This window comes from Vicugna pacos, chromosome 8, assembly GCF_048564905.1.
Source record: "Vicugna pacos chromosome 8, VicPac4, whole genome shotgun sequence".
NCBI lineage: Eukaryota > Metazoa > Chordata > Mammalia > Artiodactyla > Camelidae > Vicugna > Vicugna pacos.
This window is the reverse complement of record NC_132994.1, coordinates 46,123,197-46,144,826: the sequence shown is the minus strand read 5'-3', so window position 1 is coordinate 46,144,826 and position 21,630 is coordinate 46,123,197. Positions and strand designations below refer to the sequence as shown.

The 21,630-nt window shown below is 43.3% G+C and overlaps 2 long non-coding RNA genes across 2 annotated transcripts in view; both read left to right on the top strand.

Annotated features, from left to right (window-relative positions):
• Positions 1–731, top strand: part of LOC140697876 (uncharacterized) — a 157,715-nt gene extending 156,984 nt beyond the window's left edge. Inside the window, exon 7 of the long non-coding RNA XR_012075256.1 lies at positions 360–731. This is a non-coding gene — a long non-coding RNA (uncharacterized lncRNA). The remainder of the gene's footprint in view (positions 1–359) is intronic.
• A 13,669-nt stretch (positions 732–14,400) lies between these two features.
• LOC140697875 (uncharacterized) lies at positions 14,401–19,156 on the top strand. Its single transcript, XR_012075254.1, has 2 exons — positions 14,401–14,670; positions 18,768–19,156. It is a non-coding gene; the product is annotated as an uncharacterized lncRNA (long non-coding RNA).
• The last annotated feature ends 2,474 nt before the right edge of the window (positions 19,157–21,630 follow it).

Below are 21,630 nucleotides of genomic sequence, written 5' to 3'. Positions count from 1 at the left end.
GTCACAGCTTTTGTTTCTTGCCACTGAAAATATTAATTGATAAAGGCTCTCTCCCAGATCAATTTTAGTGAATTTTAAGTAATATTGATTGAGTGAGTCCTTGTATATTCACTGCATGCACTCTCCCTAGAGAGTGCTTTCTGATTTTGAGAAGCTCAGGCCCCGGTCTACCTCATGTTTCCCCGGCCATCCCGACTGGGGCTGGAAACAGTGTCTCCACCACCGCTCCACGTCAGCACTTCTCTCTGGAAGCCCATGACTGGCGGATTGTGTGGCAGTCCCTCAGAGTGCCTCACAGGTAGTCTGTGGGAGTCTCCTTGCCACTCCTTGGTATTCATTGTTCTTTTCTCCTGTTCCAGCTACTCTGGTGTGAATTCTTTCACTGCCAGTGCCCCGAAAGGCAGCGGTGCTGGCGGTGCCTTCTCAAAACCATTGAGCTCTGGAGCCGTGGCCCTGCAACATGCAGTCGCATGTGAAGTGTGGTGATGATTTTCCGGGCTGACTACCATCTGGTGTCAAGTTCCCATTCAAGCTCCTGAGATCAAGCCCTGGGAATTCCACTGTGGGGGAGACTCCGTGGAAGACTTAGACTCCCGCTGCTTATCAGAGGGTGCGCTGGGGCTTGGAGAGACAGAGAGGAATAGATTGGGGGTGTAGGAAATGGGAAAGCAAAGATGCTGAGGTGATAATGAGTAAGACTTTTTAAGAGCACTAAGAATAGACAATCCTGAGTGAAGCACAAGGATGTGGCTTGGCTGGGAATAGGTGTGTGAGACTGATGTCCCCAGCCTTTGGGATGACCTGGAGGGGACTGGAGCTCTGAGAGCAGCCACCTCCAGCTGTGACCAGCTCTGACCATCTACCCTAAAGTGCCAGGCAAATATTATCATTTTCAAGATGTGCCATGAATAACAAAGGTTGGGAAGCACTGCTCCAAGACTAGTGGAAGATGAGACGGGAAATGTAGCATGACACACTACTGCAAGGAAGTGAGTGCTGGGGTAAAGAATTTGGTGTTTCCTGGAGGACAAGGAAGAACTGCTGAAGATTCTGATTGACACAAGATTAGCCTTGTCACAGAGCTATGAAGTCTTAGACCCAGGAATGACTCCAATAAAAATTATTTGATTCACTCATTCTCAGCCTTAGAGGGGGTGGGATTGGTCAGGACATAATGGTGTCACTTGGATAGTTTTTCAAAAAAATGTCCATTTCTCTCCCTTTGCAGACTCTGTACATCTGATGGGGACCATGTGGAAGGATGGCATCTGTACGTTTAGAGTTTTCTCCAGGTAAACTAGTCTGGTTCCTGCTGATTAAATGCAGAGTTCTGTTTTTTGTTTTGTTTTCAGATATGTGAATCAACCAATACCCTGGTAACCTGCTCATCTTTCCTATTCCTAAGGGTGCTGTGATCAGTAAGTCACCATCACATTCCTTCAGGTCTGCACTCTGGTCACCTCTCCCTGTCTCTGCAGCCTACTGTGGTACTTCCTCCCTCCTAGTCTCCACAGCAGGATTCCATTACTGCCATTGAAGTCAGAACCCAGCTCCACAGCAGCATCCCCTAGCCCCCGTCTCTGGCAGATAGACAGCCCTGCATCCCTGCAGAGCCTCCTACAGTAGAGCTTTCTCCTACCACGGCATTTCTGAGATGGAGGAGCATCATACAGGTTTTCTAAAGTAGGGGTGAGCCAGAACAGGGGTGGAGAAGTGTTGGGCACTTTGCATATAAGGGATCTACTTCAACACTCCCACCTCTCTCAACTTTTGGAGTTTTTTTCTTCCAAGGGCAGTTGTGAGATTTCAGCCTCATTTACTGGTTCAATTAACCAGCTAAGGAAACTGTTCTGCAGAGGTTCTCAACCTTGGTGCCTATTGGAAACATCTGGGACAATTTAAAAATTGCTGATTTTGGCCAAAAGGAAGACAGCCGAAGGGGAGTCCAATAATACCATCCACAGGTGTCAGCCTCCTGGACACAGAGCTGAACAATGAATGGATTTAGACAGTGGGGCACAGGGAAAGTAAGTGGCAGATTGAGACACTCTGATATGAAACTGAGACCCCTGCTTCACTTGATTTACCACTTAATCTAGTTCAGCCTTCAAGTCAACCTTTTCTATAACTCAACCAAAGATCTGTCAGCGGCAGAGCCAGTACTAAAAGCAGGGATTTCCACCACATCGACGGGACGTTAGGCTGATAAATCTGGACATACCATAGAAAGTAGACTGACAGGTACGTTTGTGAGTTTATCTCTGTGTGTTGAGAGTGGTTGTAGGGGGATTCTGGAGCCTTGGGAAGCAGTTCAGAGCTTGTTGCAAGAACCTAGTTTTGAAACTATAGAACACAGGACCAGGGTGAAGGCAGCAGGAGTAGAAATGAAGGAATGGATCGTGGAAACGTTTGAAGGGAAGAGTTGCTTGGTTTCTTGAGTGAGAGGAAAGAGGAGTGAAGGGTTTACCAAAGGTGACGAAAGCCTGGAGGGGAGCCTGTTTAGATTATATATGGGAAAGGTAAACTCTGAATTAGACGTGTTAGTTATTCCAACTGAAGCATGCAGGGAAGGACTAGGGTTCTGAAAGGACAGAGAAACAGAGTCAGACAAGCTGGCTCATCCCTGGAGCAAGCACCCTCCGGCACACTGATTGTGGCTGGGGCTGTGTGTGCTGCTCCGTCTCTCGCTCTTTCACTTGTTGGCACCACTTGTGACACCAGTCCCCCCTGGAAGGACACGTGGCTGGGGCTGAGGTGAAGCAAACGACACAAAGCTGACTGGCTCCCCTCGGCCAGTCTGTGCTGCCCACCTTAATGCACCGAGTGGTTTTGGATGCTGGAGTCTCAATTCTGCCACCAATGTCTAGGTGACCTTAGGCACATCCAGAATCTCCTGGAGACTTGAAGCCTTGACTCTGAGTCAGGGGCAATAAATCTTAGCCACCTTTTGATTGTTATTTTCAACTTTCTAACCAAGCAAACGAACTTGTTACAACAGTGATTCAGGGTGAAATAAAGAAAATATTGGCATCTCCTTTCCCAGCCCAGGACGTAGGGAAGTTTCAGCTTTTTACATGAAAAGTACAAATCAGCTAAAAGAGGAATCTATTAAGCTGTGAGACTGACTCCATGAAGGGAGAGCATCCCTGGTGTAAGAGTAGGTGGTAACTGCAATAAAATGCGTTTCCCTTCCTAAGAGGCTTAAAGAAACAAGAAATGTTTTGTTTCTAAGGTGTGCTTAGAAAACTGTTTTTATATAGATATAAGCCATTTCACCAGATGAAGCATTCCTGGATATTTTAAGATCCTCTGGAATTGTCAAAAAGCAGGGACATTTTAGGTTTGTTATTTGGGAAGACTTCTTTCCTGTGAGACTTCTCATTTTATAATGACTGTTCTCAAGGGACAGGTTGGAAAGTCCAAATTTTGTACTACTTAGAAGCTATACTAGCCTTTATACTCAAAATTTGACTATGAAGGCATTTCCTGTCTGCAGCAGGATTAAAACATTCAGTTTTTTCACTTTCCACATTTTTTTCACATTTATTTTTAAACTTCCCTGATACGTCACTAAGTAGTCCAGACGTAAGCCAAAAATTGTATTTCAAATGACCTTAATACCTTCCTGAGTTTTCTAGCATTTAAAGTCAACAGGTAGGCTACTTTGCTAGTTCTGCTGTATTGAGTGAAGCAGTTATTAGTGAAAAATAAAGTTAAGTGATGAAGAAATTAACCCATATTTACCGCAGTTGTCAGACTACATTTGTGGTCAAAAACCATGATTCAGGAGGGAAAACTATGGCTCAGTGGTAGACTGTGTGCTTAGCATGCACGAGGTCCTGGGTTCAATCCCCAGTACTTCCATTAAAATAATAATAATAATAATAATAATAATAATAATAATAATAATAATAATAAAAACTTAATTACCTTCCTCTCCCACCCCCCCAGAAAAAAACAAGGATAAAATACTGGGATTCAAAAAGAAAAAAATATATAGAAAAAAAAGAGAAAAATACAAGTTAAAAAAAAGTAAATTGACATTATACTGTCAAATTAAAAAAACATGATTCAAAGAACTACCGGTAACTAGCTTTAAAGGCAACTTGCTGCACTGAAAAATTACAATTGCACAGCTCATCTCACTCAGTTTGCTGAGCAACTTGGAAGTAGGTGACAAATTCCCATTTTACAGATGAGGAAACCGAGGGATCAAGGAAGTTAATAACTTGTCAAGGTCACCAGCCTAACAGACAGTGGACTTGGCCTGGAAGCCAAGTCTGTCTGATTCCAAAGCCGGGGCTCTTTCCATTGCATCTGCCACCCTGAGTGACCAGCAGCAGCATTAATGACAGCCATCTATGTGAGTTCCAGCTTGGGAAAGGTTAATGGGAATCGAATCATAGTCAATTTTATAGAGTAAGGGCTGGGTGTGTTATATGAGAAGAGATAAAAGAGATAAGAACCCTTTCCCCCTAAATGAATATTTCTTGGGCCAGTCATCTCTCTGGGTACTTGAAAATTCTGGCATTAAAAATATTGCTTTTGTTTAAGTCACGATTAAGATACTTTCAGTATCACACATTCAGCCCTGTTTATCTATTAACATCTCTGTGCTAATTAATAGCAATTAACTTGTTCAAAACTTATTCTTCAGGGGACAAGTCATTGAGATGAGATAGGAAGAAATGCGATGCAAGGAAACTAATTTTAATTTCTAAATACTCTGGAAGGTGGAGAAGGAAGTTTTGGAGGAGAAATTATGCAAGGATGGCAGGACAAGGTGAGGGTTCGTAGTGAGTGATCTGCATGCAATTCCAGGAGTTAGTTCGAGGCAGAGAGAAGGGCCACCAAGGTTTACATATCTCTTTGTCATAATTTTTAGCTAAGGTTGACTCTGAATTCGGGTTTGGGGCATGTGTGATGGGAAAATCCAACCGGGAGCAGAGTACTAATTAATCTTAGTAGTGGTCCAGCTTACCGTGGAAATGAGTTGAAGCCTGGGGACTATTGCTGTCCCTACAAGTGGACCCTGGGAGACAGCAGGCCTGGAGGCTGATAACAGAAATCAGGCAGACCAGACCAGATGGGAAGATTTGAAAGACTCTGGTTGCACAGGTGGGAGCCACCTCCTGGGGTGAAATGGGAAGCCAGTGAGACAGCAAGACAAGACCAGAGACCACCCTGACAAGGAAAGGATGTGCGGAAGGAAAGGAAGACTCAGAACCTGACTTTCGAGCTTACATTCCAAAGAAAAGTGAGCCCTGCTGCTGTGAGGTGAGGAAGGATGTTCCTGTTAATGCGGAGCGTGGGGAAGAGCCACAGAGGCAGCAGGAGGCCTTCTGGCGTGTTCTGCTTGACCTCCCACTTGACTCGTGGCACCTCTCCTGCGAAGGACACCATGAGCCGCCCCCAGGCCTCCACTTGTGAGTGTTGAAGTGTTAGTCCCATAATCCAGCCTACAAGTGGCCAGCAAGATGGGGTGTATGGGGCACAGTGCAAATTCCAGCCCCTTTGATAAGTCATCCATGGTCTGGGGGCTGCCAGATCAAAAGGTGCAGACTGGGATTAAGACCCCAGATAAGGAGAATGAGTGTCTGGGGAGAGGCCCATTCAACCCTTTGTGGCCGACAGTTGTAACCTGTGATCTTTATTTAACCCACGCAGAGGTAGGGATTCTTTTCCATTTCAGCTCAGTTTAGTGGACAGCCTGTCTCTCGAATGGCCTGAAATATAAATACTGTGCACGCCAAAGGGAAGTATTTCCCCATGCAGTGCCCAAGGCTGGTCGTCGAATCTCCTCTGGGAGGGCAAACTCTAAATACCATAAATGTTTGGTTACAAAAATATTGGGCTGTGTTATCTGCTCCTCATCCAGGCCACATAATGAAATGGATTAACCGCCTCTGGGCCAGGATCCTAACCGACTTTCAAGTGTAGCCTATTTGCTGGTTGTGGAAGTTTAAAGGAGCTCATCACAGGCCACCTCAACAATGAAAAAAATTATCTCAGTGATTTATTACTTAATGCTTTGGTTACCTATGTATCTCTAAATGTATTTGGGTAAAATAGGTAAACTCAGGAAAATGAAATATCCCAGGAGGAGGTGTCGTGATAACTGATGGGCAAAATTGTGATGGAAAAATCTTAATACACCAGACTGTCCTCAGAAGTACAGAGAAGGAACACTGGCATAAGCCTGAAATGCAGTCCTAGAAAATACAGATTTGAGTGGATCGAGAATTGTTATTGATGGAAGTAAAATGGCCCTTTCTCTTTCACATGCTGAGGAAGCTTTATCTTTTCATATAAGGACCTCCTCTAGCTGAAGCACATTCTGGACCATTTCTCGCTAAGCTCCTGTGTGTTTACTTGTTCTAGAGCCAGAGATGGAAACACCCATTTCTCAGATTTATTTACTAATACTGCTTGCTATGTCTTAGATTTTCCTTATAAAGCTCACTTTATCCAGAAATATATCCAACAATAAAAATAATTGACTCCTCAAAAAATTTCACCAGAGACTTCTAAGGAATACCTTTGAAGGAAGAGGCCACCCCAAGCCTAAGGAGGAACAAATAGAGGGTCTGAATTGGGAATTGTTTAGACCGAACAATTATTATTAGCTGGGTTATTGTCAAGCCATTGCATGTACTTAACGTGATTTGCATTTCTTTCATTGGACATCTGAAAACTGATGTACCTGCACAGGTCTCTGGACTTTCTATGGTCCCAACATGTCTGACCTCTTCTAGAAGACTCATCAGAGTAGCATGCTTATAAAGTGTTACTTAATTAGAGAAACTAAATCAAGAAATAATAGCAGTTAATTTTCTATACTGGAAAATACATTTATTTTTGCCTCTGTTAATTCTTTCTTATTTTGTACGTTATTATTATAGATCAATTGAAACATGCAAAAGTAGACAGTTTACTGTAATGGACCCTTCTTTACCCATCACCCCCAGACATCATTAACTCCTCTTCAGTCTTGTCTCATATAAACCTCCCCAACTCACCTCTCTTTTTACTTTGAAGCACAGCTCAAAAATCATTTTATTTAATCCTTAAATATTTCAGTATGTTCTAGAGTTTTTTTAAACCCAAATATAGAGCAGTGATTTAATCCCAGCAATAAAAGAATCTTTGAAAAATATGTGACTTTGAAAAATAAATCTCTCTCCATTTTTAAAAAAAGAATGCCCCTCTATTTTTAGTAGAATGTCTCCTGTAAAATGACTTTTATTAATCTGATATTTTGGGGGAGGGGTCCCTGAAAAAATTTTACAACTTATAAAATATGCTCCTGGTCTTAAGTAGGAGGGACCATTGTTTCCTTGAATTGTAAATGGAGACTAGTTGGATATTTAAAAATGTGTCCCAAGATCATGCTTTGCAGCCTGGGGGCGGCACAGGGCATGCCTTAATCCTTTAATGAAAAACACAACTTTATTTGAAGTAAGAGAATTTGATATGTTTCTGTTACATTTGTGCTTCACAATTTTCTACTCTTCTAACATAAACCTGAAAGTTTAAATGTTCTTGGCAACCATGTTGCCCTTTAAAACCTGAAATAAACAAAATCTCTTTGATGAGTGACCCTTAGTATCATAATTGGTGGGAAAAGTGTCATGAGAGGAACTGGCAAAACCTGTGAAGGTTCTACGGAACAAATGGTACCAAAATAGAACCACGTACTTCTGTTTGGTGACAGTCAACAAAATAAAGGTGTTTTTTTGAAACATCTCTTATGAAAACCAAGCTAAAGTCCTATGTCAAATCTTGCTCAGTTCACATGATCAGGATTGCACTAAAAAAACTGTGCAGGTTTACAAAACTAAGCCCGTGTGTTGCTTAGTCCTTCAGTGGCACATGGACCACAGTGCTCCTCTGATTTATAGTTGGAAATCAGCACACAAACCCAGCATCAGCATTTCCATGGTAAATAAAAAGGTATCACATTTCTCTGTCCTCGGGCCAACTACTTTCTCAGTTCCCTCTTCCTGTGCTCAGGAGAACAGCCCAGGATCTGAGCTCCTGTGAGAACCCGTCTGATTTACACTCTGCCAGGAAAACATGAAGTAGTTTACCTTACACTACAATACAGGTTGGGTGAATAGCAGACTGATCAAAAAGGATAGCAGGCTTGAGCCCTGAACAGAACCACAAGGAAATCCATTCCTAAGTGGGTTTCACTCTGCATCCTTGTGTCCTGGGTATGGTTTCAGGTCTCTGTTTAGTTCCCCTTTAAATACAGCTCAGTCAATTTTTTAGTTAATTAAAAAGCTGTAAGAACATGTCAAAACAATAACAACAACAACAAAAAACCAGACAGCAAAAGGGACTGTCCCAGCTTCCTTTCGCAAAGATGGTTATCAGTGCTATCAGGCATCTCCAGTCTCCGCTCCTGGGAACACGCCTTCTTTTAGATAGTGTGTGAGGATTAATTGGCAAGAAGCTGTCTCCTGATACTGAGTTTCTTCCTTCCCTGGCTGACAAGCAAACACCACTCCCCCCGCCCGTTTACTGTGATATTCTGGTGCTTGAGAGTGGTTCTGAAATAGCGCCGGCAGACCTGCCTTCCTCCACATTGTCGTGCACCTACTGGCCGATTCCCAGGGACTAGAATATGGTTAGAAAGAAAAACAATGGCTCTCAGTGCCACAGTGCAGAATGGCAATGGGAGGAAATGACAGAGACACAGGAAACAGGGAGAGAGGTTTTCTTACACAAACAAGCCCGGGGAGAAACAGACTAGGAAAACAAAGTCGAGCTGGACAGAGCAGCCACTGGGGAGCATGCGGTCCAGGCTCGGGTCCCCCCCAAGCAGTGCAGCCAGGGACCTCGGCGCCGGTGACACATTTCACTCGGTGACCAAGTCTTCAGGGGCTCCTGAAGTCTGAGGCAGCAGAGAGGCCAGGAAGGAAACCTAAGAACACACTAAGCCCCAGGGTTTGCAGTCCCTGTGGGAGTCAGGGGCAAGCTGCCTCCCTCCTCCTGCCTCTCCTCCTGCCTCCCCACAGAGCAGCAGGAAACAAGCCCTGCCCGGTGTATGGCTCCTTCCCCGGCATTGGCACTGATCTCTGGCATCACCTGCTCAGTAGGTCTCTTCTTGCAAAAGTGGAATTCCTAGCCTCTCTAACCAATGCTACATCCTTGCTCCAAACTTCCTGGTTCGGGAGCTGCTTTCTCTGGGATGGATCGCTGCCTCCGTTGCTCCTGCATCTGCATTCCCATAAACTCTTCCAGAGCCTGCATGTTTTCTCATCATTGCTTGTTGCTCGGCCACCTCTGGTTCGTGACCTCAGCACAGGCCTGCATGAGCAGGTGCTCCGGAAAGGCTGGTTGACATGAAGTTAATTGAACTTCCTGCCTGCACTCTTGTTCCCAGGTAGAACCTTCCTGTCCTTGGGCTCCTGATGCTGACCCCTCCCTGGTGACCTCTCTTGGCCATTTGCAATATTCATTTTTCTTTCAGAACTTGCTTACAGAAAGGGACCAGGGAGTATTCTGACAGGGCCCAAGAAACCCTTCTGCTCACTCCCTATTTTGGGTTTAGCATGTTTAAAGTAAGACCACTGTCTAGAGATTCCTGCCATCTTTAATATTAGTCTTGTAAGGGTTCCCCTGCAGCCCCAGTGGAAAGGACCCAGCCAGGGGCAGCTCCGAGGGTGGCCTGGAGGGTGGCGATGGCTAGACCTGCTCCACTGTCCCACTGCCCTCTCGCCTAAGCCACCATGAACAAAGGCAATGCGTTCTTTATGTGCACTATTTTCTGGTATGGCTGTTGCTGTTTTCTAAATGTGATAGTAATGAAAGCATTTTACCAGTCTAAGCTGGAGTTTGCTGAAAGTAGCTGGAGACCGAAAGAAGGTACTGTCAGAGCAAAACGGAAGACCAGCTGAACCCAGAGGATGTCATTCAGAACAAACCGACTCCCGTACAGAGGGTTTCCTTCTGGGGGTAATCGCCCCTTGAGCTGTGATGTCATACTGAGCATAGAGTTGACATTTCTTCCTTCATATTTTGTGACTCCTCTTAATTTTGCACAACTAGTCAAGTGACATCTGAGTGTCCATAAACTGTGTGTGGTGAGGTTATGGGGAAAGGAAGAGATGGGCCAGCAAGTGGAGGTGAGGCCTGCTTCGGACTCTGCCGTCCTCCCCAGGGGCCTTTGAGGAGGAAGCAGGATTTTTTACAGGGGTCCTAGGGAAGTAGCAGCCTGGTGGCCTACGGTGGGCAGGAAGGAGCCCTTGGCTCATGGAGAAGTGGTCCACTGGGTGATGTAAGAGCAGGTGTGAGAGAGAGGGAAGTTACCCCAGAGTGAATGGAAAAAGCCACTATTGGAATCACACATTAATTGTAATTAGTTGTTTAATGTATTAAATTACAAACTCCTCTCGTTAAATTATATACTCTACATGGGCCACGACTGGGTCCAGAGTTACATTTAATAAATATTTGTTGAGCAGGGGAGTAAATACATTTATTACACTCTTGATTTAGTATTATCTTGTTTAGTTGTTCATTTGATCATTAAAAAAAAAAACCCAAAACAAAAAGAAACCACACAAAAACACATTGACTCTCCTCTCTGAGCTGAGCACTAGAAGGACACCAAGAATAAATGCAGAGCCGACAAAGAAATGAAGCTGCCCCAGTTTCCACAACTCATAGAGCTTGCCCATGGAATTCAGCCCCGCCAAAATCACTTTCATTCATCCCACTGGAAAGCAGCCCCTGCATGTGTGGCTCATATTTACAGGGTTTGTCAACAACTTCCCTGTTTCTCCTAGTTGGAATTACCTCGTTCCTTCATCTTTCCAAAGAATAGTTAGGATTCGTGGGAACTTTACCCCACTTCCCTCTCAGACTCCCAGAGCATGTAAAACCATGCTCGCTGGGTTGAACTAAAGTTCATTTCTAAAGTTAGGACCCATCTCCACATCTGTGAAGGTAGATTTGAGTGTAAGCTGATACACACAGCCCTGTTTCCCAAATGTTCTGCAAGTTATAAAGCTGATTACCTCTTAGTCTTGGACAAAGACTTACAGGGTGGGGATTTTGAAACTAGAACAGAATTTCAAAACAAACTGCAAGTTTTTCTCATTTTATAAATAAAAGTAGAAGACAGAGTAGGACTCGGCTTCTATTTTTGGCTCTGCTACTCCTTGCTGGGTTGTCTTTAGTCAATTCCACCCAACCATCTTCTTAGTTTCATCAGTCTCTCACCTATCTACCATCTTCAAGAGATTACAGACAAGGAAGAATGCAGAGAAGTTTAAAGTACCACGTAAATGTAATGCGTCTGGAAATCTAGGTGGGTGATGATTCAGTTTTGTAGCACTATGGGGGGAGTGCTTTCAAAGCAAATCAAGACCATTTCTTTAGATGAAATACTAGATGTAAAGCTCTTAATACCATCCCAGGCCTATCATGAATGCTCAATACATATCCCCTATTATTATTATTATTTTCTTTCCCATGCTAAAAAATACAGTCATGTCAGAGCACTACCAGTTACACCTGAAAATAAACCTGTCTTGGTTTAGATTGAAAACTCAGTACATGCCTGGAATATCTTTATTTTGGTTAATACAACAAGCTCAAGAGCAATATTTTCATGTTGAAGGAGGTAAATCCATACATTAAGGACTGTAACAAATTCCAGAGAGCAAACTGCCTGTGTTTCATCCTTCAGTAAGTTCTTACCTTTATCTATCTACATTACTTACTGAAAGTATCTTGGGTGGAAACTTTGTTTTGAAGGGTCAGATCGAAAGAGATATTTCATGACTCCAATGGTTTCGGTGTAATTGCTACACCTATTTCTATCAGTTTGCTTACAGTCCAGAATTTGGGGGGAGCAGGGATAATCATAACACTCCCTACTTAGGCAGAGCATTTAAATAACTGGAGCCCAAAAATGAGGTAATTTTTGCCAATTAGTTGAAGCTTCAAAGAACAAATTACTTAGGTTAAAAACAAAAAAAGAAAATCTCACTTTAGGAAGAGGTTTGTATCAATTTTTAAATCTAACAGCATAAACTGCTCAATAGGAATCCCTTTTTTTTTTCTTTCTTTAAGCAGAGGTACTAGGGATTGAACCCAGGACCTCACGCATACCAAACATGCACTCGGTCATTGAGCTATAGACCGTCCCCCTGGAATATTCATTCTTTAAGTGGGCACATGCAAACGCCATGTGACTGTGCAGGTTTTAAAGTGATTCTAACGGAAAATTGTAAATATCTCAGACCACTGTTACCCATTCTATAACCTTCCTCCCCAATTTGTGCTTTTCCTCTTCTTGTGCCACGGCTGTTTTCTTTGGGGCTGTACTGTGACTCACAGTGCTTCTAATTTGGTGTTTGACTTCAGCTGGATTTTAATGAAAATATATCCAAACTGCGAGAGAGTGATCTCCATCGTTGGACGTTTAGTCAGACCCCAGGTGGCTGTATGGTGAGGTTGCTGAAGGGGGCATCCTTTGGGAGTTGGCCTATGTGGTGAATAGAATCCTCTCCAGTTCCTGAGATTTTATTCTACAGGTCTAAGTTCACATGATCATATTTATTTTTGGCTTTTATTGTCTACCTATGCCATTTATGTAAGATTTTGACATTTTACTTAATTTTATACAGCTTGTTCCTTTTCTATTTCTGCAACTGCATACTTGATTTGGAAACCACTTGAGAATTAATGGTAATGTCTTGGACAGTTGTCAGTTGTCACAAAGAGCCCCTCCCAAGACTCCTTACAGGTGGAAGAGCCTCCAGAGGGGAAGATGAGCAAGTCCGGAGTGCTAACAGGACTGTGGCTTCTAGAAGCTCAGTCCAGGGACCTGGATGCAAGGAGGCAGAAAGGGCACAGAAAAATCGGAAGAATGATTTAGACTGCAATTTAAGAAGCCAAAAAGCTAAGATAGTGATATTTGTAAAGACGATCAAGTGTTTTCTCAAGGAAAGCAGAGGAGGCACAACCCAGCTGGTGAGTAGTGAAGTTGTACTTGTCAGTCCAGCCTTGTTCATGACGCAAAATGGACTGGAGTCTGAATTGCCTAGTAGCGTTGCTCTACTGCTGTGTCCTCGTCTCCTCACTGCTGCTGTATCAGTGACGCTCTACATTTTTCTTGAATAAGTTCAGCTCGTGTGTATGGCCCTGCCTTAATTCTTCCAGTGCCCTCCAAGCTTACATGCCTTGTGAAACTGGGTCCCCGGCTGACTGAGTAAACATTCAACCACCTGCTCTTATGTCTCGGAGTGGGACAGGAAGTAGCAGTGAGTGGCCAGTTGCTGAATTTCTTTTTCCACCATTTCAGAAAGACATGGGGGCCAGGAAGGACCTGTGAATCAAGTCTGTAGGTAAATGGGAGAAGGATTAATAGAAAAGCTTGGTGGGGATGGATGTTAACAAGACTTATTCTAGTGATCATTTTGTAAAAAATACAGCTATTGGATCATCATTTTGTACACCTGAAATTATTGTTATGTCAATTATATCTAAATTAAAAAAGTAGAGAAACTTGGACCCTAAACTACAAAAACATAACATTTTAGAACCAGCATATGCCTTAGACATTATCTTGCTCATTGATTCTCCACCTTGACTATACATTAGAACTATTTTGATTGCTTTAAAAATGGTAAACATTGATTTCCTTGAATTGGTTTCACAGAAACACCTTTATTTTTCTGATTAAAAAAAAAAAGTGAGGCCTGCAGGTTCTGTTAATTGCACCAGGTTCCAACGTGGGACACGCACCGCTAGCCTCAGGGCAAAGTACTTCCACTGTTAGGCAGCTTAGATAGAAATGAGCACTGGGCAGAGGGAGGGGAAGGGGAAAGGAGCAACTCAGAAAATGGCAGTGTGTCTGCATTCAGGAAAAGGGACTCCAGAAATTTTTACTTTCTCTAAATGAGGGCCAGTAAAAGAAGCCAGTTAAAATCAAAGCACTGCAGCTGTGCATGGGAGGGGGACCTGGTATAACTTGACCCAATGAACCTGCCCAGAAGGGGATGGGTGTGCCTGAGCGCTGGGAACCTGAGCTGTCAGTCAGCCTGAGCACAAGGAACCTGAGCTGTCAGTCAGCCTGATCACTCAAAGAACCTGAGCTGCAAATCAATCAATCAATCACGAAAACGCCCCTAAACCAGGATATAAAAACAGGAAAAACAAAGGAACGGCGCCATCTTTCCTCTCTTGGAGTGGCCTGCTCCCAGTTCTCGGGAGGGTCCTAGCTTTCTCTATTTTTTTTACTTCACTAATAAAAATCTTGCTTTCTGTCTCTCATCAAAAATTCTTTTTTTTTTTCAGGTGACTAAGAACCGAGGTAATTCTTATTTCCCTTTTCCCAGTAACACCACCAGGAAACACTTTTTAAAAGTCCTACTTCTGTCTTCGATCTCTTTTTTTTTAGTTCCAGGTGGAAATGGTGATCCTCCATTTTTTCACCCCATTTCTTTACCTCTGCAGTCGCCAACGACCAGCTACATCTTTGAAGGACTCCTCTTGTAAAATGACTTGGAAACCCCAGACTGTTTTGCTTACTTAAGGGCTCCTGAGCAGGGACACTTGGGATAAACGGAGATCACACGGAGTTGATGAAGCCCCCCATGTTAACGCACATGCATCTTGAGAACAAACTGACCATGTGAGGGGTTCAAAAGGGTAAGAAATCCAATCAGAATGAGCTAAATGCAAGAAAGGCATTCTTGTCTTTCGCTTTCTCTCTGAATTCTGACCAGTAGCTGCACTCTGGTTAAGTGGGTCACCCTGAGAGGCTCCCCGGTGGCCCTGCCAACCTCAGCAGGAGACACTGTGGCCCTCTGACCCGAGGGCAGCGTTTTCCATTACAGAAGTAAAATGAGGCTCCATGGCTGGAAGGGGGGCATTGCCACTGGAAGGTGCCTGACTTTTACAACCCAGAGCAAAACCTCAAAGCTTTCAGTCTTCCCTCATTCCCTCCCCACCACAGTTCTTTTCAAAAAGCAACAAATTCTGGCTGGTTATCACTCATGCTCCACCCCATTCTTTCTAAGTCAGCTTTTGTGCGGGGAAATAGAGAACTATTTTCATTGCCTTATCAGCGTCCCAGGAAAGGGGAAAGGAGCGTCTGGCCTGCTATCTGCACCTTGCCTGGGGACAATGAAGCGCTGAAAGCAGGCTCCAAGGGCAAGGGGCTGCCACTTCAGACCCACACAGAGTGTCTGCAAGGACCGGGGAAGGAGGTGTTGGAGGAGGGGCTCTACTCAGCCTGCCGAAAACATAATAGCTCCCGGGGTGGGCTGCTGCAAACAGGAAGGGTGTGGGCAGGATCTGAGTGCAGCTGCCATTCTGCTCATGCCGCCCATTCCCAGCGCCTTTGATCAGCGGGCAAAAGGCACTCTGTGCCCTGAGATAAATGCCTGGTCAGAGGGTGTGGGTGGCTATGGAAGGGGATAAGGATTAAAGATGAAGGTGGCTTATAGCCTGCCTTAAGGATGTGTGTTTCAAATCTGGGATCAAGGAGGTGCAAGGCACAAGGGCACAGAAAGGCTTCCCATGGATGCATTCATTTATTCTTCAAACATTTGTTCTGTACCCAGCAAGTTCAAGGCTCTGTGCTAGACACTGTCAGGGATGCCATAGTGAATAATGCACAAGCCATTTCTATAGAAAATCTTGAGCATGGGAGTTGATTTGGGATGTCAGAAATTGCCGAGGGTGGGGGAGGCTAGGGAGAGGCCTCTATGTATTCCCCTCAGCCATGGACTGAGACACTCGCCACCCTCCCCACCCTGGGATGTGTGCCCGGCAGCTGAGAATCACCGTGAATTAGGAACACTCTGGGCACGCGAACTGGGTGGAGGCAGATTAATAAAAACAAGAGAAACTGCTGCTTGGTCTAATAGAGAGGCTAAGCCTTCTACAAAAACAAATAAGCAAACAATAATGACCAAAACAAGCCAAACCTCCAAATACACAGTGAAGAGAGCTATTGCAATAAGGAGATGGAGATCTTGATCAGTGAGCAGGAAGAGGTGAGGTCCCTTCCAGCCAGGGTGGTGGTGAAGATTGTGACAGTGGGTGTGTGAAGAGCCTTGTGGAAGGATGGTTCCTGGAGGAGGCCTTGAAGGGTGGTGAGGTGGGGATGGGCAAGGGGGGCCAGGAAGAATGGGCAGGTAGAAAGGACATTTTGGGGGCAAATGAAATATTGCAAATAGGGCAGAGTGGCAGGGATGAACACTAGTAGAAAATAGCTCACTTTGGCTGAGAATGCATATGTTTGCCCCAAGAGAGAACACTGGAAAGTAAAGTGGAGCCATTGTCCAGAGTGTTTCAAAGGCAGAGTAAGAGCTTTGAACCTGTGATCAGGCGGCAGAGAGGGGTAGTCATCCATCACTTCCCAACCCTAGACTTGCCCGCAGCCCAAAGGAAGTGCCCCAGATCCTAAGGTGTAACGCCTTACCTCTGGGACACACACAAAATTTGAGAGCCACACACCGTAAAAAGTTCCATAAATGGCCTAGGCTTTTTCTGAAGTTCTAGGCAAAGACTTCTTACCATTCACTGATTGATTTCGTAAAGCCATGTTAAATGAAAAATGCAAAATCCCGCCCCCAAGGAGCTGACATTCTGATTAGAGAAGAGCAGCCAACAAACAGAAGCAGCAAGTCCTGGTTATGAGGGAAAACGGTGAGTAAGATGTTAGGGAGTGGGTGGGCTAGTTTCTGTAGGTGGTCGGGGGAGGTGTCTCTGGTAACTGAAAGATATTTGGGCAGCAACAGGGCAGAATTGAGGGAAAAGCACTCCAGGCAAAAGGAATTTAGTCCATTCTGTAGTGGTTGCAAGGAGAGAGACCTTGTCAAACTCACTAATGATGGATACATACGTCTCCCCTCCGGAGGTGAAGTGGCGGGTAAGGGACAGCCACATTATATGCCTGACCGCTTAAATAGACATTTTAAAAGGCTGTTGACTGTCTTTAGGAGCTTTGCCCCTTGGTGGCAAAGCTGTGTTATTTAGTGTTACGTCATGGTTTAATATGACTTCAAACCCACTTGTTTGTGACAAAATGAAGTTGTTTATAAAGAGCGAAGTTGTTTCCAGGGTGAAGTTATTCTTCTGATACAAAAGTGAAATCGTGTGTCAGGAAGTCATCATCCACGTCTGTGGTTGCTGATGAGCACTCGGTAGCTCAGCGGTCCAGAGTGCTGCTGGGGGCTTAGCAATAGGAACATATAAAGAAGCAACTATGCCAGGGGACTGGTCTATAAATACCCAGAGTTTGTGAGGACTATCTGAGGATGTTCATTCTGGGCTGATCTAAATAGCTCTTGGAAGACCCTGGGGCATTAGCTCCCGCCTTGGTAAAGGCTACTCTTTGACCCTCAGTGGCAAAAGCCATGCAGAGGCCCCAGGAAGGTCATCTTGCCAACTAACATCCTCGTTCCTTCACAACATGCTCTAGCAAAAAGGGACGTTCGTCTTCCCCAACTCATCTAAAGGTACACCTCAAACTCAATCTGGATTTTATTCCTTCATGTCCTCTTGCCTAGCATAATAGTGTAATTAATCTGTCACGGGTTTGGAGTGTGTTATTTCTTTATTGGCTTATTAAGAGACATTATCCTGTATGCTATTGGCTTGTGAAATTTCGGTAATTTCCCCCAATGAACCTGTGTTAAATAAAATATTGGCAAAGACATCTCAGTTTCTAAGCATAATTTGCTGTTTCTCCAAACAAAACACTCAGTATAGCCTTCTTAGGATGAAGGCAAAAAAAAATTTACCCAAAATATCTTCGTAGGCCCTGATTTTGGTGAGTAATCTGGATTAGGAAAATGTTGTGGTTTAGAATTCTTCTGTGACAGTGAAGGTGGTTTTGGAAGGAGACCATGAAAGTTTAAAAGGGTGTTGAATTGTTATGGATGAGGAAGGTCTTCCTATAACTCAGTTCCTCGCTAATACAAAAAAGATTTCTCCTTTGAGGTATAAGGGAAGATCTCATCTTTCTTACCTTCTTGAAAGCCAGCAAGTTACTAGTAAACAACTCATGAATGTCAGAGTTTTCTTTGGCAGGTGAAGTCCCTGTTGAAACAAAATTTGGTATATTTCTCCCTGCCCTGCAATTGCCTGTTGCTTCCCCAAGCCTATGTAAATATAGTTGGAAAAGTTCAAAATAGCATGTGTGATAAAAAAAAAAAGAATGTGCATGGAAAAATTGGTAAGTGGAATGAGTTTCATATTTTGGTATAGAGTGTGCTCCTAAAAATGAGAAAGTTGAACCATAGATGTAATCATTTCCTGGGGGATAAATATTTTTTAAAAAATTCTAATTTTTAAAGAAAAATTTAGACATAATTCAAGAGCCACAGTCAATATTAATTAAGGTTGAGAGTGATTCCTCTTATAACTGGTATCAGCCCTTTAAAAATATTTTTGTTTCCGTTTCAGAAAATAATAAAGGGAAATTTAATTTAAAGGGGATATCAGAACGTTCAAGTGTAATGGATTATTCAACTATGTGCTCATGAAAGGAGTTTTAAACTAGAGAAGGAGATCTATTCTGAAGAGACTTAATTTTGTTCTGTACTAGGTGCCTGGAATTAAATGTGTACACATATGTACATTTATACACACATAATTTGCATACATACATAACTCTCTAGAAAATATAGCTTTTATTTTCCCTCTAGTCATGACCACTAATCTTTTTCTTTTTTCTCCAGGTCTCTTGGGAAATGGCCTAGGGCTGCTTTAATGGTCTCTTTGTTCTTTTACAGAGCAACAGAACTTAGACCATGAACTCTAGCCTGAGTGAGGGATTTGGGTGCTGCCTAGACTTGAGGAGATACCTACCTGAAGACTGGAACTCTGGACCCTGTGGCCCTTTGGTGTCTTGGCTGGAGCCTAGCTGCTGGCCGGTGGGGCTAATGAGGGCTGGGGAAGAGGGAACTTGTCCCATCTGCCCTAAGAGTATTGCTTTGGAAATGGCTACTTTTTTTTTTAATTGGAGTGCAGTCAATTACAGTGTGTTCATCTCTGGTGTACAGCACAACGTCCCAGTCATGCATATACATATGTTCATTTTCATATTTTTTCCATTAAAGGTTATTACAAGATATTAAACATAGTTCCCTGTGCTATACAAAATAAACTTTTTTAAAATCTATTTTTATATATAGTGGATAACATTTGTAAATCTCAAACTCCCAAATTTATCCTTTCCCACCCCCTTTCCCCAATAACCATAAGATTGCTTGTTAAGTCTGCAAGTCTGTTTCTGTTTTGCAGATGAGTTCATAGTGTCCTTGTGTTTTGTTTTTTTTCAGATTCCAGATATGAGTGATATCATATGGTATTTTTCTTTCTCTTTCTGGCCTACTTCACTAGAATGATGATCTCTAGGTCCATCCACGTTGCTGCAAATGGCATTATTTTCTTTTTATGGCTAAGTAGTATTTCATTGTGTAAACATACCACTTTTTTTATCTGGTCATCTGTCGACGGACATTTAGGTTGTTTCCATGTCTTGGATATTGTAAATAGTGCTGTTATGAACATTGGGGTATCTTTTCGCATTAGAGTTCCCTCTGGATATATGCCCAGGAGTGGGATTGCTGGATCATATGCTTAATCTATTTTTAGTTTTTTGAGGAATCTCCGTACTGTTTTCCATAATGGATGTACCAAACTGCATTTCCACTGGCAGTGTAGGAGGGTTCCCTTTACTCTATACTCTCTCCAGCATTTATTGTTTATGTACTTTTGAATCATGGCCATTCTGACTGGTGTGAGATGATACCTCATGTAGGTTTGGTTTGTATTTCTCTGATGATTAGTGATATTGAGCATTTTTTCATATGTCTATTGGCCATTTGTATGTCTTCATTGGAGAAATGCTTGTTTAGGTCTGGAAATGGCTACTTTTGAATAGCCTGCCTGACCTAATCAGAAAACCTACGGGATGTGCTATTGAACCAACTTCCCTGTATCAGGACTTTTTCTTAATGTCTGGGGCAGGTCCAGGATAAATCAGATATTTCCGGCATGGGTAAAATCCATTTGATCCAAACTTGCAGCAGGGGACAGAAGACCCCTTAGATATAGTTCATCTTTCTTCAGCTGCTTCTTAGGTATGAGAAATTGATGGGTAAGTAGTCTAACCTCCTTGAGCTTCTACTATGGCTGTATAGTGGTTTGCAATTTCTTCCTCCTAGTGGTATTGCAAGGCTTAAATGAGACACTGAGTGAGGCACCCACCATCATTGCTGGCACACAGTTAGTGCCTGATGTATGCCAGCTCCCTCTCCCTTGTCTACGGACAGGGCATGAGCACCGGCCCAGGTGTACTGGCTGTGGAGCAACACGCTGTTCCCAGACCCACCTGACATGTGAACACATGATATTGACTCTTTCAGAGCACAGAATTAGTTGTGAAATCATATGAAATTCCATGGTCTTAAAATCAGCATTAATTCATTCAACATGAATATCTGCTAGACTCTGCTAAGTTCTGGAGATAACAATGAAGTACAGTCCCCATCCCAAAGCAGTTCTGAGTTTAGAGGAAAGCTCCACACATAACAGAGAAGGATCGCTCCTAGGATTACCTGGAGTCAATCAGGCAAGAAGGATGGAGGAGGAAAAAGCCTTTGAGGGTGGGGGTCATTTTTAATAAGGACACTAGATGATTCAGATGAGGTATAAAGACATAAGGGAGCATACTTGAAAATAACACTGCTCTTAAATACATTCATTCCAGAAGTCTTAATTTTTATGAGTAACGTGGCCCTCTTTTGGTTAACTATTAAAAAAATAAACAGGCTTTATCATCCTGCATCTGTCTCATTATGTGCACATACTTTTCTTTTTGTAATCTCCAATCCTATTTACTAAGAAAATCACCCTTTTCCGCCACCCCTTTTCTAATCGCTACATAAATAAGCAAACAAACAACCCAAGCACACAGATAATTCAATTCACTTAGTTTCTTCAACAACATAGACTTCCATGGCTTTGTCCTCTAAGCTGCCAGGAGGATGCTGAGTCCCCGAGTGCTACAAACACGTGCAGGCTCGCTGACGTGAGACACACGGATTCGTGCCTGATCTCAGCTGCTTGTTGGTGACCAGTGCTCATTCAGGTCCATTCGGTTTGATTAAGGAGTGAGCATTACGTGTGTACCATGGGCATTATGTAGTATTGGAGCATCCTTGTGTTTGAGTTTTCCTGTTGTAATGACTTGTGGGTTCAAGGTGTGTTTATACAGCGCCGTGACAAACTGAAAAGTGGAAACATTCAACAGACTACGTTCTTGTTGAGCCAATGATTTATTTTCTAATGCCAACAAAACGAATGAGTATTTTGTTGGATAGCAGGTGCAGATTTGGATTAAGTGTTCCATCTGGTGTACGTTATTTTTCTTACAGCTTACCTTCATGAAGATTGGTTTTATAAAAGAAACCAGTGTGTGTACTTGCATGAGGCTTGGTGTTTATTTTTATGAAAACTTAAACCACCACTTACAGACTGAGGTGCCCGGCTCTGCTGTATCCTGGTTTCTTTACAGTATAATTGCCCTTTTGGCCAGAGGTGGGATTGCTAATGTAGCAGCATTGGTGCTCGCTGTTTTGTTTTGTCATA